This window comes from Alligator mississippiensis, chromosome 7 (assembly GCF_030867095.1).
Source record: "Alligator mississippiensis isolate rAllMis1 chromosome 7, rAllMis1, whole genome shotgun sequence".
Lineage (NCBI taxonomy): Eukaryota > Metazoa > Chordata > Crocodylia > Alligatoridae > Alligator > Alligator mississippiensis.
This window is the reverse complement of record NC_081830.1, coordinates 23,973,888-24,001,461: the sequence shown is the minus strand read 5'-3', so window position 1 is coordinate 24,001,461 and position 27,574 is coordinate 23,973,888. Positions and strand designations below refer to the sequence as shown.

At 45.4% G+C, this 27,574-nt stretch overlaps 1 long non-coding RNA gene across 1 annotated transcript in view; it reads right to left on the bottom strand.

The window, feature by feature from the left end:
* Positions 1-3,674: 3,674 nt before the first annotated feature.
* The window catches only part of LOC132251704 (uncharacterized), a 31,564-nt gene continuing 7,664 nt past the window's right edge, over positions 3,675-27,574 (bottom strand). The window contains exons 2-3 of the long non-coding RNA XR_009463646.1: positions 15,028-15,113; positions 3,675-3,758 (exon numbers count right to left, since the gene is read on the bottom strand). This is a non-coding gene — a long non-coding RNA (uncharacterized LOC132251704). The remainder of the gene's footprint in view (positions 3,759-15,027; positions 15,114-27,574) is intronic.

Genomic DNA, 27,574 nt, shown 5'->3' with positions numbered 1-27,574 from the left:
GGGTTGCTAAGATGAATTTTGAGGAGGCTATAGCCCCCAAGTCCCTCCCAGCACTGCTGTCCACAAAAGTGTGGTGCAGCATAGCACTCCTGGCCCAGCCCAGCCTAACCCTGACCACTCCTCCCCCCGCCAGATGGGGCACGGCTCTCCTGGCCCTGCTCGGCCCCCTCCCCCCAAGGTGCGGCGCCACCCACCCACTCCCCCTCCCCTCCCCCAGACACAGAGGGGCTCTCCCAGCCTGGCCCCAGCCCTGCCCCATTGGTGGAGGGGCCCTGCTTCCAAGTCCCAGGGAGGCAAATGCAAAAGCTTCATTTTTAAACTTAGCAGCATTTTTGTCTCCCTGCTGGGAGACAAAGTTGGGCACTGAGTTTAAAACCTCATCGCTTCCCTGGTGATGAGGATCCTGGGGCCCTGAACTGGTACAGGCCCCTGGGCTCATGTCCAGCTGGCCCATCCATTAATCCACCTATGGTCCTGAGTGTCTGTAATGAGTTTGGTCCACAAAGGAACACAGACAAGTAAATTGATCTCAAGAAAAATCCAAGTATCACAACAGGGCAGTGGCAGAGTCAGGAAGGGAACCCAGGAGATCTAATTCATAGTCTTATTTTCCTGTTTTAAAGACTAGACCGCCCTGGGGACCCAGATTGTCAGCTGCTCTAAGCAAACCAATGTCCATTTATGCTGCTACATATCTGGCCCTGAGTATGTTGCCGGGAATCTAGGGTGCTAATTATTTATGTATACCATTTGTGCTTCCGGACTAATTAACTATCCTGCACTCCTGTAAAGAATACTGTCAACTATTTAATGGCTCATTGAGTTTAGAGTCATTTCTAGCTTCTCTTCTACCATGTCAACAGAATAGTTATTGTGATTTGTGACTTCTAGCTGGCAAGTAGCGAGCAGACTTCACATGGTATGACGTTAGTAGCAGCCTTAGACAAATGGGCTTTGATGGGCACCATGCCACGGATACAACTTAGTGACACGACCATTCAAATGGCAAGAGACTGGATTCCATGATCTGTCTGGCTAGAACCACTTTATTTATAATCTCCAGGAACAATATCTCTTCAACAGAGACGGTTACATGGATGGCCTTCAGCAACAATACATGCAGAGATTGAAAATTAGCTTAATGAGCTGCCAGTCCACTGTCAAAGCATCTGCGTGCGTAAGACGCAGCTGGACTCCGTCTAAATTTTTTAGAAAAGTTCATTCCCTTAATTAGGCACCTGTGTAAGTGCCTGGTTTTCCCATTTCCAGTACATTTGCCATGCAGGGCTTTTGAAAATGCAGATCCTTATTTTAGGCGCCAGATTAGAACTTTTTTGGAAAAAAATCAGGCCACAATTGCTGGTGCTGGGGACTTGGAAATCTGCCTGGGTGCACTCTTGAAAATAGTACTAGATTGTCTGAGGGACACTTCATTGCTCACCCTCTGTGTATCATCTGAATTCATTGCTTGGTAAAGCAAATGTTTCCACTACCCTCTCAAGGTCATATCATCAGAGGTTGCTGCTTCCAGTGCTGCAGCCCTTCTCTGAAAAACTTTCCCTATGTCAGGGCATGAAAATGCATATCTAACAGGCACCAGCTAATAATATTTTTAGTCCCCTCAGCTGCCATTATCATTCATGGGCAGTCTCTAAGGTAACTTGGTTATAAAATAGGCAAGGCTTTCTAGACTAGAGTCAGCACCTGGCATTTCATTGTGAAGTGAATAGGATTCCAGTGAGGAACAACAGTGCAGCACTGAATTGCTTCATTAAACAGGAGGAACATTGTGTTTTTGCATTAGATAAAGCTTCCAAATGGTGGTGGATGGTGGGCCAGGGACAGTACACTGCAGGAGTTAACCCAGAGGGAATAAAACTATGCCAGACTATTTAGAGATCCACAAGCTCAAACTAGGATCCGGTCTTTTAGCTAGCTACATACGAGAGAAAAAGTGATGTGAGTCGTTTCTGTTGCCTGGCAATTCAAGAGCACTAAGAAGCTTAGAAATAATGGCACTCACTTCCCATTAGTGTCAGAGTCAGTCATCTTCCAGTGGAGATGATCGTACAAAATATTATTGTTCACAGCTTGTTGCTCTTTCAGATGGACATATCTATCCCCACTCCCTCAGGCCATTTGGCTCCATTCACAGTCTGACTTTCCCCAACTCACTCCTCTGTATCTAGAGGCAGGCTGCATTAGGTGGTGGAAAGTTTGGAGCAATGGGACAATTCTCATTTTCTTTTTTTCCTTGGCCATTGCTGTCAGGGGCAAGCATAATTATGTATTGTGATAAGAACAAACAGAGATAAGCAACATCTTTCACATGTCATCAACAGATACAGAATGGTAGCTCTTTGGGGTGGTGATCAACCTGGAATGAATATAAGCAATACCCAGAGGCAAAAAATTCCTTTTACATTATAAACCCCTCGAGCCACTCGGTTGCTTGACTCAACAGAAAAAACAGAGGCCTTTGTTTACTGCACAGATAACCATAGTGTCTCTTGCTGTTGCTGTGGACCAGAACATGGGAGGAGTTGGTTAAAACCAATATTCAATTGATTGAAAACCTAAGAGTCAGCATACAGACAATGTTATCAGAAGACAGAAGACGCTGGGACCGTGCGCATGCTGTATTTTCGACATTATGAATAAGTCAGGGAATGGCTGCTGAAAAGAATTTAAACTAATTTCCTATTAGATGATTCCCATAGTATTTCATGGCGCCCTTCTCATCACTGTGTATTGTATGAATTGCAACTACATCCATCTGAAGTAAACATTTTCTTTTGATCTGATTTCATCTAAGTAAGATAGGTGTGCAGCACTAAATAATTCAGTGTCATCAGTGTCTGTGATGTGTGTTAACAGCATTCAAATGAGACTTTATGGAAGACAGACTCAATCATAAAAACAATCTCCCAAAGTAGTTTTTTGGCAATAGGTCTGCTAAACCTTTGACAACCCTCTTTGATGCTAAATATTGAAGCCAATTTGCAAATTCCAACGTGAAGGATTGCATGTGCAGGCTTGTGGCTTGCAGCAATATGCCCCGGCTTGAAGTCACTTTCCGTGATACATAATTTGCACCCGCTGCCTTTGAGATAATAAATGAGACCTTGTGGGCAAAACTGATGGAAATATTTATATTGAGCTTCCCACTTTGCTGGAGGAAAATATTAGTAAGCAAAGGTTCAGAGAAATGAACCGCTTTGTTCTTGGTTTCATATGAAAGGCAGAGAGAGACTCTTGAATCATTATCTAAGAGTCCTGTCTCTTTGGACCCTCCAAAGACTTTTTCAGTAGTGACCTCTCATCACAATCCTGGCCCTGAATCCACAACTGAGCCACACATGGACAACCACTGAGTTATAGTGAAACTAGAAAGGGAAGCAGCACATTGTGTAAGCACTTGAGCTGGAATCGGTATTTGACTTGTGTCTTTGCACTGCGCCTAACATCTTAGTGCTGAGCTGGTGTCCTCAAATGCCACTGAAATACAAATGAGAAGACATAAAATGAGAAAAGCCTAAGGAGATAGAGGTAGAAGTGACTTTACTATTAAGCCCTTGTGAAGTGTTCATGTTTGTCTTTTGTAACAAAAAGAATATTCCTATATAATATTCAGAGCAGATCTCATATCCAGGCTGCAAACCATGTTACCTTCTTAGATCAGTGCCAGTCTCTCCAGTATGCTGGGACCTCATATTTCTCCAGTCTTGCATGCTCTGTCTCTCTCTCTTCAGTGCCTGCTACAATAAAAAGACTTAAGTTTGCATTTCATCCTCCCACTCTACCACCACTATAAGCTCTACCAGTTCAGCAGAAGTGATTTGCATTGAGGCTCCATCCCATCTGCTTCACGTTCTTGCACTAGAGTGAATTTGAAGGCAATATAAACCAATCCCATTAATCTAATTTAAGCTTCTGTTTACTCAGAGATGAAGTGTCACATGAGTTTCTTCACATGGGTGACATTCTGCCCTAGACAGAGGTGCAACACATAGACCTCTGCACCACTCACTCCCCAAACGTGGCATAAGTGGGCTTAGATGTTGCACAGGGATTCTGCTGGCTGGACGTTCTCGACCCCTTCGAGTAAGTTCATAGAGGTTGCCTCTAGTCACAAGCCTTAATAACAGGTCCTGGTATTTAAAAATGAAATTCTCGGGTGTTTGGACCCAAGGGTTTTTGGTTGAGTCCCCCATCTCTAGCAGCTTAGTGCATATTCACTTTGTAAATGCCCATAAATATTAACCACTCTTATTAGATAATCACTGCTATCGTACATAAAAACTGTATTCATTCCCTTCCCCTTGCCCCAGGTGTGCAGTTTGACTCTAATAATATAGGAATCATGAGTTTTTAAAGCACAGTAATTTTTTTCTGGTTGAATTCAATGGACATTGCAAAGCTCAGAGAAGAAAATACAATCCATCTTCTGTGAAATGAACTCAGTCATCCTTCAGTTTATTGAGTGAGAGGGAATACAAAACAAATCCACAAATGTCAAAAGCAGTCTACAAGGGACTATTCCATTTCTTTTTCCATTTTTTTCCTTGATTAAAATGATTTTTAACCGACTCCTCTCTTAATTTAATCTGATGAAATATAATTCTACCCACCAGAAACATGTTTGGTTAAATTTGCTAAACGGGGCCGGGGCTGCCAAGGGGAAAACTTCACTGATTCATTCTCCTGCCCTTTACTAATCTCTTACCCGTAACTTTTTCTGCAATATGATGTATGCTAGGGATGAATATCTAACCCCACTGAAGTCAACAGCAGAACTCCCATCAACTTCCCTGGAGCCAGGATTCAATTTCACCCCAGAGGTGATTTTTTTACAGGAAAAAGGGGAAAAAGTGTTGAAGCTATTTCATTCTGTCCATGAACTTACCCTCCTGGATTCTGCAAACACATATTTTGCTTTATGCAAACATGGCCCATTGGAGAGATTCTGGGAGGTGTCTCCAGGAGGCACAACGATGGTTTTATGACACCTTCATGCCACCCAGATTCTGAGCTGCTACCAAGGCAAAAATGACCTGCATTATGTACTCAATGGCATCTTTTCCCAGTCTGCCTGCAGGCTACTCTGCAACTCAAAATCCCCAGAACATTGAGCACTACCCCCATGCCTTCCCTCCTCCCTCCTTCCTATGGCACCCTACCAAATGGGATAGCATAGGTCTGTTCAGATTAGCTGTATGTTGCCTCTGCCCTGGAGAAATTCTCCCCCAGTCTCTAGTTTACAGTAGAACAGCCTTTTCATTGCACTGACTTCATTGAATACAATCCTTCTCAAGTGGCACTTAAATACCAAGATTTCATATTGGGTTTAGGAATCCATTTCAGAAATTAAGTCATCATTCTCTAAAGCGTGAGGAAAAACAACATTAAGTAAAGATGGAAAATGTAATGTTGAGAGTATTGACAATGTGATTTAGGATATTTTAGTTCTGTATTCTACCAAAGCAGTGAATCTGGACCGATATTTTATTACATGAGCTGTACCTTAATGAATCTACTTTTCCAAACAATATGCTTCAAACTAACCAGACATTAAGGGCTTGGTACAGGACTGCCTGGGTGAAATGCTACAGCCTCTGTTACTCAGAAGGTCAGACTAAATGACCATAAAATGGTCCCTTCTGACCTTAAGGTCTATTAATTGATGCGTTCAGTAGGAGAAGCTTTTAACTGCTGTATTAGCATAGTAACATGCAGCTTATCAGTCATGCAAATGCACATGGCTTAGCTGTACTGAAAAGCATCAAGAAAAACTGTTCCCCTGTCTGTCTCCTGTTCCTGACGCTGCCAGTTAGATGTTTCTTCCCCACCACCTGAGGAGACCTGCAGATTTAACTGACAGCAGCCTCTTCCTGAAACTATGTACATAACTTGGAAAAAAGCTGTGTAATTGCAACGTGTTCTCAAATGAAAACTGTCACCTTTGCAACCGGGTCTTGAATCTGCCCAGACGGCAGGAAGATGCAAAACAAATAAAAATGGTTATATCTGTAGCTTAGCATTCTGTAACATATCACAGAAATGTATTTTGACACATGTGGCTTGTTTTACAGCATGTTTGACACTGCACAAGTCAATTATTAGTTGCTATTCATAGCAATATCTAGGCAGAGAGGGGTACTAAAATATTCACAGTAAGCCAGACCTTGCATTCCTCATTCTCTTTTGGTTTCATCTCTCTGGACTCTCACCCTGGCATTCGTCACTATAGCATCTAACCTCAGTCACATTTAGCTATTCTTACTTAGTCCTTCACAACCCTTGTGCTGCCAACTCCAAGTGCTTTAATTTATGAGTCATGCAAAAAAAACCCCAAAAACCAAAAAACATAAGTTCTTTCTTTTTTTAAATTGCTTCCTGGGTTTGGAACCACCAGAGTTTTTCCCACTCCCACCATCACATTTTCTCCAGAACCAAGATAACTCGATTTGAGATTAACTTAAAAAAAAATTGACATTCTCCTTTAATCATGTGATTCCAAAAAATGGAGCCTATGTGGGAAGGGAGGGGAGGAAAAAAGCAAGCTACTGCATGTCACAAGACTTAAAAAATATGACAGCAACCAATACTGAATCTTTCTGAAGTGAGAAGAACAAACCCTAACCCCATTAATATCTCTGAGAGTTTTGCCAGAAACTACCCCGGTAGTATTGATCAGGGCTCTGATGGATGAAGTTAAAGGATGCCTCCTTTTTTACACATGTATTTTGCTCCTCAACCACATTATACCTCCCCTGAGCTTTAAAAAAAAAAAAAAAAAAAAAAAAGGACCTGTTTTCCAGATGCCCTGAGCATGTACATCCCCCACTGATTGCAGCTGGAGCTTTAGATGCTTGGCCTGTGTGAAAAAAACCCAGCTTGTTTCAGACTAAATTACCCTTCCAGGCTGGCACAAAATGGGGTTACACCCAGCATAGGAAAACTATATCATGGGCGACTGGTGCCTCCCGAGTCTGGGGAGGCATTGGCGGGGCATGACTGGGAGCGGGGTGGAGTTCCCCAACGGCCGGTCACCAAGCGCACCGGCAACACGGCAGCAGTGGAAGTGCCGGCACTTTCATTGTCTGCGGAGCCAATTTCACACACTAGCACTAGCTAGTGCTAGTGGGGGGGGCACTAGCGCTCTCCATGTCCCCCTACCAGCCAGAGCACTCACTGTCAGGGGGGGCACCAGTGTTCTCAGGAGGGGCACATGCCCCCCCATCCCTCCCTATGGGTTATATTATAAACATAACAGTTAATGTTATGAACCTGGGATTACAGTAAGTTTTACAACCCTTTTGAGTTTATGAGTTTCAACCCACCTCTTGTGGGTTAAAACACAGAGGGCCAACACAAGACCTGTGTAGCCCCAGTCAGAACCCAGCTTTGGGGCTTAAGTAAGATTGAGGTAATGTCTCAGGTCCTTGGTACTAACCCCTTCTGAATGGGGGTGAATTCCTTCCTGGCGTACCATAGCCAATGCAGATGGCATGTGCTTATCTTTATCTGATATCCAGAGGGAAGAATACCAATGGAGCCTGGGCACCCATCCAGCTGCTCAGGAGATTTGCAGGCCAAGGGAGTTCATGCATTAGGCATCTGGGGAGGGGGGATAAAGGGGGGGGCCATCAGATTCTGAATTCAGCTCACAATGCCTGGATGTCTGGAATGGAGAAGCGTTTCTCATCCAGCTACTCTGTGGCTCTAAATGCTAAATGTTGGGGGTTTTTTTTATTAGCAGCTTCTCCATTGTGCGCACCAAAAGATGAGTCACCGCCCTTCAGAGCAAAGCTTGGAATCAATAGACCTCTGTGAATTAAATAATGTGCTAAAATATGGATATCTGTAAAAGCCTGGGAATTGCAATGGTGACTAATGGTTCGGTGGAAATATACAGTAAAAACAGCCAAGCCAAGGAGGGAAGGAATGTCTCTCGAACTTTCCATGAGACCCACTGTGCTGCCAAACTGTAGTGGTTTACTGTGTCTAGCTCAAGGGCACCTGTGAAGGATACGCAAGCACAGCGGGTGGCGGGTGTCTTCCTCAAGGCCTGGCACACACTGTGCAGGAGCCTGTTATATCTTCCTCTTGCAGTACCTGGCTTTGTGGCCAAAGCTGAAGTTTGTTCTGCTTTTCAGTCGGGAGACAAGTTCCTCCCTCATGCTCAAGGAAATACTGACCTGCTCCTCCAAATCATCAAAGAATCATAGAAAATGAGGGTTGGAAGGGACCTCAGGAGGTCATCTGGTCCAAGCCCCTGCTCAAACCAGAACCATCCCAAAATGCCATGGCCCAGCCCCTGCCTTTGCATTTGTTCAGTCCTTGTCAGTGGCACCAACCAGCTTGCTTCCCCTCCCAGTCAGCATTGCTCAGTGCTAATATTTAGCATTCTTAAAATTTCAAAATGTATATCACCAGTACAGGGGCTGCATTCGTTCCAGCCATCAGGACTCAAGACCACTGGCAAAGCACTTTTGCCTAGAATAATAAGTGCTCCTTTCTTTCTTTAGAAAACCCCACCCTGCCCAGGAAACAAGAGAAAAGCAGCTATTTACGGCCTCAAAGCTCATTTCATGATGGCACAGCATCTCCATTAAGCTTTGCAATACACTGGAAGTACAGCCCTTGGTCCACAGCCACTCTAAAGCAGCCAGCTAGAAATGAATGTCTTCAAAATGTGCCCACAACATGCTACCTTTGGAGACATGAATGACCACCCGCAGGCAATGGTGGCAGCAGCGGGGGTGTGGCAGCAGTTAGCAGGGAGCTCCCACAGGTGGCCGCAGTGGTGGCGGCGGTAGGGGAGGGGCCGGTGAGTGCCAACCGTCGGTCAGCGACTGCCCGCAGACACCATTGGTGGTATCAGCAGCGAGTGGGGGGTGGCAAGCGGCAAATTGCCCGCAGGCACTGCCGGCAGCATCAGTGGCACTTCTTTCAGGGGGTGCACCACCAATCTCAGGGGGTGCACATGCACCCACATGCACCCCATACATGTTGCCAATGTTTGGAGAGGTAGTGGGGTGGGTCTCATTTTTTATTTTCCCTAGGGCTTTGAGCAGAGCTAAACCTCAGGTATCTTGTCCATCTGTGGACATGGCGGTTCCAACAAAACAGGTTTCCCTCTTCTGACATGTTTCTTTTCCCCATGCTGTGCCAGGCTCTGATTTCCTTTCCTACCCTGCAGATGGCTGAAAGAGTTCAGGGCTATAAAATAGAGGCCCCCTCAACACCTTACAGTTAGTGCGCAATTAGCTGGTTAATTGTCCCTTGCACTGAAACCAGCTACACCTGCAAAGGTGTATCCTGTCACAAAAAGGTCCAACCAACTATAAAGTTAGACCCTGAAAATGTATACTAGCTTAATAGCTGGTTGGTGTCCAGCTTTAATTTGTATGTGTAGCAGGGTGTCTCCTGCAGGTAAGAGTACTATCATCTGACAGGGCTCCCAATTGCAGGGGTGCACCATGGCCAGCTAGGGCTGGGAGTCCCACATCTGAGGGGACTCTCATCCCCGGCAGCTGCCAGAGCCCAGAGTCCAACAGTTATGGATGCTGAGTCCCAGCAGTACTATGTGTGGTATGGCAGATGGCACAATGGCATGGATCACACATTAGATCCCATTGCACCTTTACCTCCACATGTAGAGGGGCCCACAGAGGGACAAATTTACGGGTATGCAAGCTAAATGAATTGAATCTAGTGTGTGGTGAATGGCGTTACAAAGAGGATGCAATTCATCCGCTGAGCCATACTGATCTGGAAAGCAAAGCACGTCAAGTGTAATTCAATTTTCTGGTCAGCTGTCTTGGACATATTCATGCCCTCTACAAACTGGGCATCTTCCCCAGTTCTAGCAAGCAGTGGCCAACCACCATCATAACTGCATAGCAACATTTTTATCCACAGGATGACAAGAGCTTGCAGCATCCTATGTGGTTTCCCAATGCACTCTGCAAACTGGTATTCAGACCCAAGTCTGGTGCTTTGACTTCAGCCCATTGTTAAAATTGTGACCTTAAGCATCAAACAAAAAGTAATAGCCAGATTCTAGGTTATTTTTCTTCAGATTTTTGTGATTTGGGGTTAAAAGGTGGGAAATGATTATTCCAATGGAAATAGAAATTCAAAGCACAGAGAAAAGCAGGGCTAGATACATAACTGCAAATCCTACTTGGGTCAAAATCAGTGGCTCAGATTCCTTTCTGTAACCGGAACGATAAAACTCAGTCTGTCAGCACTATTTACTGTCATTTCCACAGTATCTGAACACCTCACAGTCTCTAATATATGTATTGCATCTTTGTGAAGAAGAGAAGCAATATTATGTCCAAGCTATGGATGGGGAGCTGAGGTACACAGAAGTTAAGGCATCAGTTGATTTCAGTGGGGTCCAAAAACGCTTTGAGGATTGTGGACTAAATGGCTTGGCACAGGAAGTCCATGGCACAGCAAAGACTTGAACTGAGGGTTAAGGCTAGCTCCTAACCATCCACCATCCTCCAAAAGAGATTCTTTAGTAACAAATCCCTTCTCAGACTAACGCAAAACCTCTGGAATCAAACCACTTGCCGTAAGCAGAATCATTTTAAGTGACAAAGAGAAGCCCCTCTTGTATCGTGTGTTCTCCATTTGGAAGCTGGAGTGAAAAAAAATGGAAAGTTGACAGTTTCTTGACATTATTTTACCAAGGGAATTACTTACAATTTATTTGCACTGGCCCAGAATTCACAAGCAGAAAGAGAACTCAGTCATGGACTACTGACCATTTGGCAGGTGCTTTTAGAGTGACAATGCTCTGTTTCCTCCTCTGTAGATTTCTCCATATTCCTTGAATAAGCATGCAATTGCATCAAGTTATTATTGCTCAAAGGCATATTCTCAGCCACCGAGAGAGCTGCCTCACTGGTGACAGCACTTCCTTCTTGTTCTCTTCTTTCAGACTGTCTAGAACTATCGGAAGACATAAAGCCATCTTCATCAAGGAGGTTATTTTCAGAAGCAGGTATGGTGAGATTTTGCTCAGATGAACATTCAGAACGCAAAGACTGCAATGTAGCTGCTGAAAGCAAAACAGTCGCTTTCAGAAATTTCAAAAGTGCTTGACTCTGTTTTGCATCATTGGGTTCTCTTCCAGCTTTCTTTTGTGATATTTGGGTCCAGAAATACATTTCCATTTTTCTGAAAGATTGTCACTATGACTTTCAGGTTTAGCCCTGACAATTCATGCTCACTGAATCCCACCAGCCTACTATCTGCCTGCACAAATAAAAGTTGATCTAGGAACTTAAACAACACCAAATATGACCTGACTCATGCAAATAAAACACAGCACCTGTTATTTGACAGCAAGTTCTGCAACACTGCAAATGTTAACAGAAAACAATTATTGCCAGGGAGTCATAATTGTAGCCTATTTGCAAATTTGCTTTTTGGCCACCCATAACTTCACACTAGATATGCAGCTGTCTGCTTGGCCTATCCTTAGAGGCAGCCTAGGTTACACTTACATTTTTCTCGTGTCAAAAACATCACCAATTTGCAGTCAGCAAAACATTCATAAACTCCATCCCCCTCTGAGAGGTTTGCTGCAGCAGTGTCAAGCTCTAGCTGCAGACAAGGGTATGCATGCACTGAAACAGCAGCAGATCTCAGACACCTGGCAACATCTGCCTCTTAATAATGAAGCAGCATCAGCAACAAATGTATTGGACCCCATCTCAGAGGGTTCTCTCTCTCATAGGGCAAAATAAAGAGCAAGCCAAAATAGTTCAGAAATTAGATACATGTAAACTTTACTGTGTGGAGGAAGAAAGAAACCCAGCATTTTACAATGAAGCTAATGCACTCAAATAACCTGCTTATTGGCACTTAGAGAAAAACTGAGATTTTTCTAAATTAAATTTGTGAATGCAGCTAAATGGTGGAGTGTGTTGTTCTGCTGCAGAGACGCTTGCTTTTCCTAGGGCTCTTAGAAATGAAAGCATTTGGTTCTCAAGGGAATTTTTGCCCCCAGTGTGCTAAGATCTTTAACAGTCTGGGAGCTGTAGGTGGACAGCACCTGGGGAAATCAGATAGGATTATTATGGAAACTCAGCATCAGTGAAAGGGATATCATTCACAATCACTGAAGCCTGAAGTCTTCCATCACATTCAATATGGACGACAAGGCTGTGTCTACATGAGCAGGGGCATGTGTCTGCAAATTTGTGCTGCTACTTTGTACTGAGGTGCATGCCCCTGCCCGTTGGCTTTGCAGCGGGACACTTTGTCCTGCTGCTCCATGTGCTGCAAGACACGGCTGGCTGGGGCACTGCCTGCCAGCCCCCACACTGAAGCATCCTGTGCACCAGCCAGCTGGGGAGGGGCACGTAAAGAGATGGTGGGATGGGTGGCTGGGGCACAGTGTGCCGTGAGACAAGGGAGCAGACAGCCCTGGGCTAGCTGGGACACAGGGTGCTTCAAGACAGGGGCTCCATGTGCCTGAGCATGGGGGCTCCGCAGCAGAATACCTGAACTGAGGCACACGGAGACAAGGGAGCAACAAGCACAAAAATTCAAGACACTGGCTGGGTCAAGGCTGGGTTGCGGTAACAAGACTGCCACAAGAAAATCAAACTCCACTAATGGCTTGCAACCCATTAAGTGTTGAGACAATAGAGTGCTTTCGGTACCCAATACCAGACCCATGCCATAAAATAATAAAAGTGATGGTTAAAATTGTTAACAGAGACCTAACATGCTCATCACATGTATTTCCAAGAAAAGAAAGCCAAAGGAAAGGGTGAGCTAGTGAAGGCAAGGTAACTATATATGCATTTCAATAGACCTACCAACTAAAAAAGACAAAAGACTAGATATACATTTGAAGTAAAACCAAAAAAAGGTACAGGAAGGATGCCCTGTATGTAACAAATGCATCCTGCTCACATTTCTCAAACAGGCATCCAATGTCTAAGGTGTTACAAATGTCTCAACCATTCAATGTATGCCTAGAGTTTTGTAAATAGACCATCATTGGTATGAGCTATTGCAAATTTGCCCCATTGATAAACCAATACCCAAAGACAGGTCCGATAATGCCTCTAAGCATCCTATTTGAACACTCCGGCCCATCACCTGTAATTAACCTATAATTGCAGAGGCTTCAAAGAAACACAAGTCTTCATACCTAGACACATCCAAAACAGGAGCCAGGCAATTTAACAGTTGTGATATGATGGTCACCCTTTTCCTCCCTGTTTTGTTGTGACTTTGACCAGCCAACTATCAAAGAAAAATGCTTTGCAGTTATACAACTAAACAGCATAAAGCAAGACAGAATTGCCAGCAAGGTGTGTACAGTCCAGGGAAGACCAAGAAGCCATACTTCCACCCAGCCAATAAGCAAAGGATCCACACCATGAGGCTATACAAGAAATGCTTCCTGCCTGAGCTGGGTAAAGATCTCTTTGCAGCTAAGATAATACAAGGACTAATAGCTCATTTTATATTGGGGAAGAGTCTTTTTCCATCATTTAGTTTTATAGCTTGCCTGTGGTATTTCTGCTATTGATCAAACAGGTCTTGTGACAATTCTTGGGGCACTAGGTTTAAAAACCCGCTTTCTAAGTGCAACACTTCACCATCTCTACATTTGTCCTGGCGCATGCCACTTTGGTGTGCTTTGAGCCACATTTTTATTCAGGGTTTGTTTGTTTTTTGCTACTGTGAAATCCTGGTAACAAATTTTTGCCCCCGTGCTGCAAGTTACCAGCACCACGTATGGTTTAACATGCTGGGCATGTGGCTTATGGCCCCATGAGCACAAACCACGTGTGCTAGCACGTCTGGTCCAGCCCAGTAGTCAACCTACTTCACACATTCTGCTCATTCCTGACAACATGCCATAGAGGAAAGGTCACATTTAAAGGGTGTTCAAAATGAAGCCTAATATTTAGGTTCATCCCTAAGGCCTTGATTCATCAGAGCTCTCATGCATATGTTAAAGCATGCACTGATGTCCATCTGTGCTCAGTAAAGCAACAGAATTTCCACTTGTGTTTAAGTTGATTTGCTGAATAAGTCCCTTGAGTTTGCCAGGTTACCCACCAAAAACTTGTCAATGGTTAGGCAGCCAGTGGGTTGAGGTGGCTATATTTATGCTGACCAACAATGTCGCACTTGTGCCCCTTCCTCTGTCTATATCCACCTATTTTGCTACTACTTCTATTTAACAATATAAGCTCTCTGGTGCTTTGCTCTTCTGGGTTTGAACAATGCTGAGCAGGATAGAGTCTGGGTCCACAGGTCTAATACAAATATAAAATAATAACAGGAAAATCAGTGATGCACTTGACACAAGACTGATCCAGATTTTGCCCTTCACACGGTTCAGCAGTGTTGAATCATTGACGTGGGCCCATATCTACCTAAGACATGTATTCTAGGCTGACAAATTCTTTGTGCTCTTTTAAAATGACATAACTTGCCTGAAATATCAAAGTTAGAGCTATATTAAACAAAACATCTGCTATGTACACTACGTTATATATTTTCTACTATATTTATAAAGTTGTTAAGGAACTCAAAACACATGCAATCGACTGGTTATTACATCCACCTAGCACTGCCTTCTGCTAGAATTGGATCCAACCAGATGTGCCACAAACCCTATTGTGACAGAGCAGCTAACACGCCCTGCCACAAGAACATGAAAAGAAAAGAAACAAAGAGAAACTTACAGAGTAGAACTCGGACAGGCAAGGGATGCGTGGCGCGCCCGGGCAGAAGGAACACTGTGCCAAAGGCAATTAGTGAGATCAACTGGCAGGGCTGGAGGAGCGGCAAATCATGAACTGCCACAACAAACACAGCTGTTGGCATGGGGTATTTAAGGGACACTGACAAGGCAGTCGGTGTCAGTCCTGAGGAAAAGAACCCAAAGAGGAGACGGGGAGAATGGGAGAAGACTTCAGTGGAGGGGGATCGACCCCAGGACTCAAAGGAAAGTCCCGGCAACTCACTTACCTGAGGAGACAGGGAAGTGAGGTAGCAACAACGTCCCAGCTGATGAGCCCAATACCAGGGGGGAGGCAGGAAACTACTCTGGGAATCTAGAAGAGAAGAAAAGTGAAGAAGATATTTTAGAAATTCAGGATGATATCTCCAGAACCGGTCCTGAGAGGCAGGATTCGAAAGCAGAAGTGCCCAGCTTGAGAGCCGTGCAGGGGAGAACAGGGCAAGGAGCCAGGTTGAAGAGAAGACCCTTTGAACTTGGACAGAATAACCAGAGAACTGGAGCTCCCAGAGACAGAGACTGATAGTATTGAGTAGATAACAACTGGTGTGGATAGGGCAGGGGATGGGGATGGTGGAGCCCTATGAAAAGGAGCCAGTGTCCTGAGTCATTAATAGACATCTTATCTCCTAAGACCATTTCTATCTTTCATCCTCCTTTTTCATCAAAGTCGTGGCAGGAAAGCTCTAAAGAGAACACACAATCCTAGTGGGAGGCGATGACCCGACTCCAGGAAGAGGCAGCATGAACCCTCACACCTCGGTTTGGGCCCCCTCCCAGAGGAGACACATGGATTAATGCCCGTTGTGTCCCCAGGAACCGAAGACCCGGACCTGGACCCCACAATACTCCCATCATAGAGCCAGGAGGAAAGTGCACCAGGGCCAGGAGAGGGTGAGAAAGTGCAGGGGCACTTAGAGGGTGCTTCAGGGGAGTGTGTGTGTGTTTGTGCATGAGTGCATGCGTGCGTGCCAGGACGCGCCAGATGGGACACGCTGGCTAAGCGGAGCCCAGGAGGGGACCTTCCCACCTGGGTCCCTACTTAGCTGAAGTCCCCAGGAGCCCTGCAACTGGAGCCACGTGAACAGAGCGTGCACACAGGCGCAGCTGTACTAGGGAGCAGCAGTTTGTGAAGGAGTTCATGCAGAGGTCACGCAGAGGGCACAGCAAGGGCTGGTCCAGGTAAGGAGCTTGAGGCCAGAGGCCTGAAGAGAAGCTGCCAAGACAAGGTAGGGGTGTGCATTCACTTTCAGCCATGGTGGTGATTCACGTGGCCACAGGCATCTTGCCACCATTGAAATCTCCACCCAGACAGAGGCCATGCCTCTGGCTGCCTGGCATGGCTATTTGCAGCTGGCCATGGGGGCACCTCCACTTGTGGGGTGCACTCCCTCGTGGAGTCTCTGGAAGGCCGGGTGCAGGAGCTTGAGGAGGAGACATGCCAGCTGCACACTATCAGGGCCCATGAAGACTTCATGGATGACTACTTCCAGGCCCTTCTCCAGAAGAAGGAGGAAGAGAAGAAGACGGAGATGGTGTCCAACAAGAAAGCCAACCAAGACCTGCCTAGAGCTACCTGGATGATGGTCACTTCACACTCCAAAATACGTATGACCAGGGTTACTCCTCCCCTGGCCCTGCACAATAGGTATGCTCCCCTCCCCATGCAGGAGGAGGCTCCAATGGTGACACTGGAGGAGGGGGAAGGTAAGCAGTCTAATGCCACCCCCAAGAGGAGATACAAGATAGTAGTGATGGGGGACTCCCTCCTGTGGGGCACTGAGGGTCCCTCTGCTGTCCAGACCCCCTAGCCCAAGAGGTCTGCTGCCTCCCTGGGACCTGCATCAGAGATGTTCCAGCGAGGATCCCCAAGCTAGTCCAGCTGTCCAATTACTACCCCATGCTTCTCATCCACATGGGAATGAATGACACAGCCAGGAGCAATCCAGACCAGATCATGAGTGACTACAGGGTTCTTGGGGCTGGGCTCAAGGGCCAGGGGCCCAGGTAGTCATTTCTTCTGTGCTCCCAGTTGCAGGCCATAGTCCAAGAAGGGAAGGCTGCATCAAGGAAGTCAACCAGTGACTCCAATGGTGGTGTCACAGAAAGGGCTTCAGCTTTCTCAACCACGGCGCACACTACAGGGACAGAGGACTTCTGGGAAAGGATGGCATCCACCTCATGTGGAGAGGTAAGTTCCTGTTCTCGGCTGGGATGGCCAATCTTCTAGATAGGGCTTTAAACTAAGTTCACTGGGGACAGGGAAACACTGACTAGAGCTTAGCCAGGGACCAAGATACAAGAAAGCTCCATAGATAGGGACACTAGGAGAGCCACCCCTGAGAGAGCTGAAGGAATAACCCTCCTTCAGGACAAGAAGCTAACAGGAGGACTCAGGTGCCTGTACACCAATGCCAGGAGCATGGGGAACAAGCAGAAGGAGCTAGCCCTCCTGTTCTCCAATGGGCAGTAGGACCTAGTAGGGATTACAGAGACCTGGTGGGACTCCTCATATGATTGGAGCATAGCCATGGAGGACTATGCCCTGCATAGAAGGGACTAGGTAGGGAAGAAAGGTGGAGGTGAAGCTTTCTATGAAAAGGAGCAATACACCTCCTTGGAGGCCAGCATTGGCTGCAAAAAAAAGGGGCTTGAAATCTTCTGGGCCAAGTGTCGGGGGGGGAGTGGGGGAAAGGTAGGGTGTGCAGAAAGAGACCTAACTGTAGGTGTATACTACAGACCACCAAATCAGGGGGAGGAACTCAATCTGGAGTTCACCCAAAAACTGACAGAAGCCACGTGTACACGGGACATGGTCGTCTTGGGCAATTTCAATTATCCGGACATCTCTTGGGAGGAATGCTTGGCGAAGTCGGACCGGTCACATTCCTTCCTGCCCTGCATTAAAGAGTTCTTCCTGGCTCAAGAGGTGCACAGACCAACCAGATGTAGTGCTCTCCTAGACTTGGTCCGGGCCAAAGGAGTCAACCTGGTGACCAACTTAAAGATAGTCAGAGGATAGCCAGGGTGACAGTGACCACAAAACTATCATGTTCACTGTCCATCACAAGGAAGACAAATCAGATAGCAGGGCTGAAGTCCTGGACTTCAAAAATGCAAATTTCAACAAGCTCAGGTCACTAGTAGGGCAAATGCTGAAGGACCAGGGACCAAGGACAAAAGATGTGCATCAAGAGTAGTCACTCCTTAAAGACATGATCCTTGAAGCAAAAAGGAAGTCCATTGCCATGCAGAGAAAGGGCAGCAGAAGGGCTGAGAAGCCCTCCTGTCTAAACACAGAAATCACGGTCCTCCTTAGAAAGAAGAAAGAGGCATACAAACAATGGAAGCTGGGGACAGGCCCCAAGGAGGACGATACAACAATGGCCCACACTTGTAGGGATCAAATTAGAAAGGCTAAGGCATCGAGTGAACTTAGATTAGCAACGGAAATCAAGGACAACAAAAAGTCCTTTTTTAGGTATGTAGGGAACAAGAGGAAAGCAAATGGGAGTGTGGGGCCACTGCTCAACAACTCAGGACAGCTGGTTACTCAGGAGAAAACTGAGTGACTGATGTTTCCTCGGTGTTTTACTGGGCCACAGGGGAAATCATGGGTATAGAATGAGCAGGGCAGAAATGACTGCCTCCCTACTGTTGCTGTAGAACTGGTGTGTGATCAATTAAAAAAGTTAGGCATATATAAGCCAGCAGGACCAGTTGAACTCCATCCAAGGTTGCTGAAGGAGCTGGCTGACGTCATTGCAGAGCCCCTGGCAAAACTATTCCAAAACTCATGGCATTTTGGAGAGGGCCTTCAGGACTGGAAGAGGGCCAATTTGTGCCCATCTTCAAGAAGGGGAGGAGAGAGGACCCACACAACTATAGGCCAATTAGCCTAACTTCTATCCCAGGGAAAATCCTTGAATAATTCATTAAGGAGTCTATGTGCTATAGGCTTGCAGAAGGTAGGATTCTGAATGACAGCCAGCACGGCTTTGTCACTAGCAGGTCTTGTCTAACCAACTCATTTCCTTTTACAATCAGGTGACTCACCACCTGGATAAGGGAAAAGTGGCAAATATTGTGTACCTTGACTTCCAAAAAGTCTTTAATCTGGTATCCCACTTAGTGTTCCTCATTCTCAGTTTTCATTTAAAAAAAAAAGTCCAGGAATTTTTTGGGGTTTATCCTCAAAACATAAAAACTGAGATGAAATCAGGGTAAAAGGAAGAAAAGGGGAAAAATAGGTTTAAATCGGGGAAAAATTGGTGGTGAGGAAGGGAGTATGACTGGGACTAGGCTGGGACGGGGGGAGGGGGGAGGGGTGCAGCACAGCTGGTCAGCTGCTCCTGGGGCTGCAGCAGGGAGCAAAGTGGGGAGAGCTGTCAGTGGGTAAGTGACACAGGGAAGGGGGGCCCAGCTCTTGCTGTTAAGTGCCCCCCCCAGGTGGGCTGCAGACTGGGGGACTGTACCAGGCTCTTCCCAGGGTGCACGTGACCCTAGATCTGTGTGCAGGATGACAGCAAGCTGCTGCCCATTCCGAGCACGAGGAAGAGCCTGGTGGTACCGCCTGCCATGGCAGCTTGGGGCTGGCAGTTGCATTGGGCTCTTCCCAGCCCTCAGGGTGGGTGGCAGCACTGGGCTGGGGGGAAGGACCTAACCCTAACCCCAGCACCGGCACCTCCTGCCCTGCCTGGGGTCAGAGCCAGGAGCCCCGCAGCCCCGGGCAGTAGCTCCAGCCCCACGGGCCCATGCTGAGCACCCAGATGCAGCACCCTGCCAATGGGAGCAGGGCCAGGCTCTCCCGCCTGCCCCCCCCCCCCAGTGGGGCTTACAGCTCGCAGCACCCAGTGCAAGGCCACAGCCGGAGCCACTGGGGTGCAGGTGGGACCAGCCCACCCCAGGAGTGACTCCCATGGCCATCCCATGCCACGCAGGGTCAGAGCCAGGAGCCCTGTGCCCCCAGGCAGTGCTTCCAGCCCCATGGGCCCGTGTTGAGTGGCCAGGTGCAGTGCCCACCACAGGGAGCAGAGCCAGGCCCTCCCGCCTTTCCCCTCCCATGTGGCAGGGGCTCAGGACTCATAGCTCCCAGTGCCCAGGGCAGGGGCCGAAGCCGGAGCCACCGGGGTGCAGGTGGGACCCACCCACCCCGAGGGCAATTCCCGTGGCCCGGCCCACCCGGGGTCAGAGCCAGGAGCCCCACAACCCCAGGCAATGGCTCCAGCCACCCTCTCCCAGCCTCTGCCACCATCCTCTCACCCCCACCGCTCTGCATGCAGCCGCCACTACCACCCCTCCCTGCTGCCCCAGCATCTGTCCGGAAACCTGTGCCTCAGCTAACTGGCACAACAGCACTTTTAGCTTACCCACACCACCCATTTTTCACTTCAAATCCCTATTAACCAGCACGAGTGGGGAATGGGCCATTCCCCACTTGTGCCAGTTATCAGAGATTTGAACTAAAAAATAGGTATAAATCAGTAATAATCAAATGACTTAAAAAAAAAAATCAGGGAATTTATCAGTGAAAATCGGGAAAAACTGAGAATGCAGAACACTACCCACAATGTTCTTGTGAGAAAATTGGAAGGTAGTGGGCTTAACTGTGAGACAGTTAAGTGGGTACAAAGCTGGCTGCGGGGTAGGACCCAGGGAGCCCTAATGAATGGATTTGGTGAGAAGTGGGCAGTGGTGTCCCACAGGGGTCAGTGCTTGGTCCTGTACTTTTCAACATCTTCATCAATGATTTGGAAGAGCTCACTGGCCAAGTTTGCAGGTGGCACCAAGTAATGGAGAAGTGTGTTGATGCTTGAAGATAGGCTACAGATGTAGGTGGATCTAGACAGGCTAGCAAGTTGGGCGAGTCAGAACCAGATTAATTTCAACATCACGAAATGTAAAGTTCTCTACCTGGGGATGAACAATCCCCTGCACACCAAAAGGCTTGGCAACAAATGAAAAAGACCTGGGGGTAATAATAGATCACAGCATAAATATGAGCCAGCAATGCAACTGTTGCCAGCAGGGCAAATAATACTCTGGCATGCATCAATCGATGCATCTCCAGCAAAATCAAGGAGATGATTCTTCCGATCTACTTGGCACTGATGAGACCCCAACTGGAGTACTGCATCTAGTTCTGGGCACCACACTTTAGCAAGGACACGGTACAATTTGAGAGAGTCCAGAGAAGGGCCACCCATATAATTAGAGGCTTGCACAGCAAGCCATATGAGGAAAAGCTGAGGCACTCTTCAGCCTGAAAAAGAGAAGGCTGAGAGGGGACTTGGTAGCAGTATACCACTACATCAGGGGAATATGTCGGGGGCCCAGTGAACAACTGTTGACCAGGGGACCCTTGGGGAGATCCAGGAGTAATGACCACAAACACCTGAAAGACCATTTCTGGCTCAACATTAGGAAAAACTTCTTCACAGTTAGGGTGTCCAGACTGTGGAATAAGCTCCCTCCAGCAGTGGTGCAATCACCTACTCTGGAAATTTTCCACAGGAGACTGGATAGTCATCTTGCTGGGGTCACCTGACCCCACCTGTTCTTCCTGCCTGTTGCAGGGGGCTGGACCCAATGATCTTCTGAGGTCCCTTCCAGCCTTACAGTCTATGAATCTATACTGCCAATGGCTAATGGAGATTCTCCATTACAGGGGTGTTGTGTTAGACTGGGATGCTCTGTGGTTCTGTCTCTATGCAGAGCTAATGGCCTTGATGTTCAGCAGCTGTGCAGCCATACCTAGCTATAGATTTCTCAACAAGGGCCAGCTTTATAAAAGTATTTAGACATCTAAAGGGGCCTAAAAAGCTTTATAAAAGCGCTTAAGAAGATTATATATGTAAGCTGCTTAGGCACCTATGTATCTAATTATCTACCTACACCTTTTGATACCTACATACTTTTATAAATAAGCAACTTTTTCCTCACTCCCAAATGAATAGCACTAAAAAAAAATGTCTCATAAACTATTTTAATTAATTCATTTTTAATATCTAGGGAAAAAAAGATTGATTTTTAATGAGGTACTTAGTTTTCTGAAAGAATATAGCTTTCTTCTAGTTACTTTGATTACAGCCACTTCTCGTATCCTAAGCATCTCCTGCTTCAAGAATTACTTAAAACCAGTCTTTGTGCATGTAAAATGATTGATTTATTTTTTTTTAGTTTGAGTGAGTTTAAGTTTGCAAATCTAATTTTCCTTGCTGCCTGGAAAAAATCACACAGGTTTTTGTTTTGTTGTTTTTTGGCCAGAAAAGTCAAATTTTCTCCTTAAGGGAAAATTAACTCTGTGCTAATGACTACAAAGGAAAATAAAGAATTCTTTTTGATGTGCATTAATAGTTCACATCCTAAGGATTGCAATGCCTTTAAATCTCATGACAATTGCCACTCTGGATTTGTTTACAAAATTGCATCTGTATTAGAATAACAAACGTGGCCCGAGAAGTTCCTTGACCAAAAACAATGTTTATAGTTATGCATGATCTTTGGTTGCTATGTAATATATAATACCTATTCACTATTTTATCTACGAGGTGTCTACTTGTCAGAGAAGGGAATTGAACCTCCTGCTTCAGGTCCTAAAATAATCTCTGCAGCAGACAAAGACAATTCCTTTCAGGGTTCTATTGTCACTAGGAAAAGTGATATCCATATTTCAGCACCCGTGAGCAAAAGTACAGCTACAGTGATTGCAGAAAGTGCTAAGTTGGGCAGATCCACAGTAGGATTTCATTACCTGGCAATAAAACCACCTGAGTCCATCTTTGCACTGCAGCTGTACCATTGCTGGTGATTGCAGAAATACAAGGACAAATTTGTTAATTTAGATGCAGCTTCTGTGCATGAGTGTACTATTCAGCTGGTGTATGAGAAGATGCATGAAATGATGAGAGGTGGCATTTTCACTTCTCTGAAACTTCAGAGACTGGTCACTACTGGGAACATGGCTGACAAAGGGTGGTTCTAAAACTGCAAGTTTTGTAATTACTTATGTGCATGTGTGCACACACTCCTCACATCTTCAGTTGGCATTCACTGGCATAACTATATTGAAGTCAATGCTGAGGATCTAGCCCATAATCTATTATTTTTCCAAGAGGCAAGGGAAAAGAAAACCAGCAAGCAGACATGTACACTAAATAGACACAAATTTATGGCCAAATATTGCTTTCCCTGATTTCAGCTGAAGCAGGTAAATGTCTTCAAGGTGGATCTAAGGATGAATGAACAAACCTCAGTTGCAAATATGCATTGAAGATACAATCCAGTCGTACTAGAGCCTCTTATCCCATAAAGTTGAGATTGAAAAATGGAGCATAAAATGTGAGCTTTTGTCATTTATGTCTGAGAAGACTTCAGGAAACAAAGACTTTCATGTGACTTGTGTGAAAACTCAAAAAAGAAAAAATTCTCTCTCAGCTCAAGAAGGAGCGTCATGTTAAGCAGATATACAATATTACCTAGCAGGTCTAAAACCCCTAGTGAGCTCTCATTTCAAGTCTGCTAAGCCTTACAGTTTTCTCCTTTATTTATATCCAAATGTTCAGTGGGGCAGGGCTTTTTTTTTTAGTGCAGTCACAGTAGGAAAAATCCTGGCTTATCTAGGTTGCAAAGTCAATGCTTTTAAAGCACTTAAGCAAAAGGCATGTGTCAGCATTTTGGTGTTCAAATCATTCTCCTGAAAGCTAAAACGCATACCTAAACTAGGACATGTGATGAAAAGGATGGGATTTTGAAACATTCGCTTGAAAAGTTAGCACCCTATGGATGGAAACAGGAGAGACAATGGGTCTAATTTAGCATCTCGCTGTTTGTGTACTTTTCTCATGACAATGCCAAGTCTTATCCAGCAGCCATTGCTCACACTGTGCAGCTTTAAAACCTCAGGTGTAAACAATAAATAGTTTTCATTTTTCTCTCCCTTCCTCCTGCTGGGGTAAATGCAGAAGACACATAGTTGAACTCTATTTTGGAATCAGGGATTATGAGCATCAGCTAAAGTTCCCCCTACTGCAGAAAGAGTTAGAACATGTTCTGCACTTCCTGATTAGCATCTTCCTTGATTAGCCTGCAGATAGTCCTCTGATTAAAGTGCTCTTGGCTATTTTGGAGCTTCACATAAATATACATGAATGCAGCAGACAAGGAAAGAGTAAACAGACAAAGTGGAAAGCAGCCATTCTTGCTCTGGAAAATGAAGGGCAGGTTCAAGCTCTGGTCCTGGCCCACAGAGATTATCCATCTGGAAGTCATGGGGGAGACGTGGGAAAACTAGCCCATGCTGTCTACTAGTCATTCTGTCGGCCTTTCTCTGAAGCATCTGGTGTTGAGCAGAGTCAGACAAGATTCCAGGCAAGACAGGCCGCTGTCGCACTGTGGCAATTTCTATATTCTTAATCCCCAGAAGATTTATCATTAATATTCAAGGAGAAAAATGGAAAGTAGAAACCAAAGCACCACCCAGCCTTTTCAGAGACAACTGAAAATAAATAAAATAGTAGTCAAAGTGAATTGATGTTCACACTCCCCCTCCCCACACTTCTACTACATCTCTCATGACTTTTCAAATGGGTTCAACTTAAGCAGATGTTTCCCAAGTGTCACTCCTCTCTACCACTGAGACTGTTTTAGAGCATCAACTCTGCTGCTACTGTTCATTTAATCTGAATTCAAAAGAGAAAAAAAGAAAAAGGCTCTTAACAAGTGAGGCTTTTGTTTCTTTTAGTCAGTCTACGAATAGCATTGGTGGAGACAGCCCTCCCTCCCACCCTCCTACTCTTCCTCTCTGACACCTGGAGATCCATTCCCAATTGTTCTCTCTGGGCTTTTCATTCTGCGGCCCTGTTTCTTCTGATGACCCTCATTCTCCGTGGATTTTTATTTTTATCTTGGCTTCCCCTCTTTGGGTTTGCTGAGGAAGGTAAACTTCCTCAGCTATAAAACCAACATGTTTTTCCCTGAGCTCCATGGTTTTATCTCAGCCCGCATAGGCCAGTTCTGCCCTGTGTGTCCGTAACATGCTTGCAAAGTGTGCCCCAAGTCCAGAAAAGATAACAGCCTAAAACTGTTTCTAGATAACGGAGCTGCTTCTTCAATTTAAGCATCATGGAATAAGGTCCAAAATGCACTAAATAGAAAAGGAAAGATCAAGTCTTCTCGTAACACATCCAGATTCAACTCTATCAACACAGTCATCAGTGGAGGAAATCTGAGAAGTTGGGGCACTTCTGGCATCAGGCACTTGTCTTGGTGACTTTCCTGGGATATGCTGTACTTTCCACTGGAGGGCAAACTAGATGAGTTCATGCACCTGTGACTCATGGAGGCTATATTATGTCACCTTTATGCCTGATCTTACATTGCACTTGGAATTTTGTAACTGCAACGATGGGCAGACTCAGTTAGAGGCCACTTAAAAACTGGATCTTACTATTTTAACAATATGGATAGGTTAAAGAAAAAAACTCAATAAGAAATAATGATCATAGTAATTTAGATGTATAAAAATATTTCAAGACCAGATACCCAGCTGGTATAAACCGCTTCCACTGGAGCTATGCTGATTTACAACAGCTGGGGAACTGACTGTTTGCAAGTTGGAGCTAGTTGGAGCTCTCTGCATGCAAACGTTCCCTGAATTGTATTTCCTCTTCTTTGTGCTTTATTATATTTGCCCCTCTGAACAGATTGTATTTTCCAGAGTGGTTCCATCCCTTGCTACAGCCTCTTGCAGTACAAACTCTTGTCTATTCAACAGAGCCCAAATGTATGCAGTACTAGACTGAAGAATAACAAAGCAGTATTTTTTAAGTGTTGAAAAGCACTGGGGTGAGCTCTGCTACAGTAATATTCTGCTGCTGCCAGGGTGAAATTCAATCCCCTGAAAAGCTCCCATATGGTAGGTAAGTTCCTGTTTAACCCTTTAAAATAGGGCTTTGTGTAAGACCTGCATACCTCTTCTTAGATCTCAAGTGTCTTTTAAGTGGTTTACAGGACTTGTACTTATCCTTAATTATAAGGATCCATCCCACATCCTTTACTCACAATACAGCTGAAGCTGAGAAGACCTGATTTCAAAATATTCAAAAATACCCTATTTCATATATCTGCCTTAAAAAGTTAGATCTATAAAGGGCTGTGATGCAAGTAGCAATTCTGTCCATCAAAGCAAAACATGCATCATCTTAATGAGTCTCTCCCAATGACTATTACTTATTTAAATAGGTTCTAACATCTGAGAAATATTTTCCTTTCACAAGCTGTTTCTTCCTGGAAAGAAAGAAACTGCATGGGTGGCAGTGGGGGGAGGGGAGGGTGAGAGAGAAAATGTGAGAGAGAGAGAGAGAGAGAGCGTGCGCACAAGCAAGTGCAAGTGTGTGAAATGCTGACACGTCTTTGAAAAGCTGTGGAACATAAGCAGTATTTTCAAAAAGCAAAGCAAAAAATGTCTATTTTGGTCAAGGATGTCCTCACATCTCCATAAAAAGAAAAAAAAATGTAGCCATCAACAGATGGACAAGCCAGCAGGAGGCTATGCAGAAGCCACCTGAAATAAATTAGGCTGATAGAATTTGGCACGTGTATCAAAACAAATCCCTAACAAAAGCTTTTAAATTCAGCTTGACATGTATTTATTTTTTCTTCTGCAAAATTTTGCCGTACATTGAGGCACCCTGCAACAATGATATCAGCTAGTTACAGTGATAGGCTGACATATCATGGAAGTTAATCCACACTAGCACTACTAAATTCAAAGCCTTCAACATAATGAGACTGAGTCAGGCCCCCCCAAAGTCAGAATGATGGCTTTAAAAACCCTGGTACTTTATTAACATGGATGATTTATTTTTAATTTGCCTTCTGGTTTTTTTTTAAAAGGATTTTTAATAACCAGCTTTTTAACTGAGCAACCCCCTCACAGAAGACGATCAGTCTGGTTAACATAATAAGTGAGGAGTCAACAGACCCAAGTTCAGTTCCTGATTCTATTGCTGGCTTCCCAAGTAGCCTTTGGATAGTCCCTCAACCTCTCTGGGTGCATCTACATGTTCAATTAATGTGATGCAATAAACTCCAGAGCATTTTGTGCCAGATGTTCCTGGGTGCAGCATCTACACATGCGCCCAGGACACTAGCACCTTGAGGCAGGGCAGAGCAGCCCCGGGGCTGGCAGAAGACTCTGGGGGTCCACCCTGGGCAGCAGCGGCAGGTTGGGGACGTGCTGCCTTGGGCATAAGAGTGCCGAAACTGCAGAGGCATGTGGCTGACCCTCTCCCCTCTCCCTCAAGCCTCCTGCCAGTCTGGGGTTGCTCCATCCTGGCTCAAAATGCTGCTGTCCTGGTCACTGTCCACACATGAATTTCAGCACAGTAAAGGACTCCACCATCTTATGGTGGAGTTAGTTAATTTACTGTGTCCTAATACTGGTGCATGTGTAAATGCCAATGCTTTACCACAGAGCTAATTAGTCTACTCCGCAATAAAGTTCGTGTGTAGATGCCCTCTCTGTGTATCAGTGCCCAATATGTCAACTAGAACAAACAACAGGTCTTGGTCCCAGCATTCCTCCGCCTGGTATATTAAGATTATAATTTCTTTGCAGCAGGGCTTTTTCATTTTAGGTGTGGTGCTTCCCCTGTTCTAATTCCCACAGACTTTCTTGGGGAAGAATCCATGCATATGTGTGCATGAAAAAGAGCTAGGAGCATTCAGGCCCTGATCTTGGTTACAGTCTCTAGGCGTTGCTATGATAAATAATAG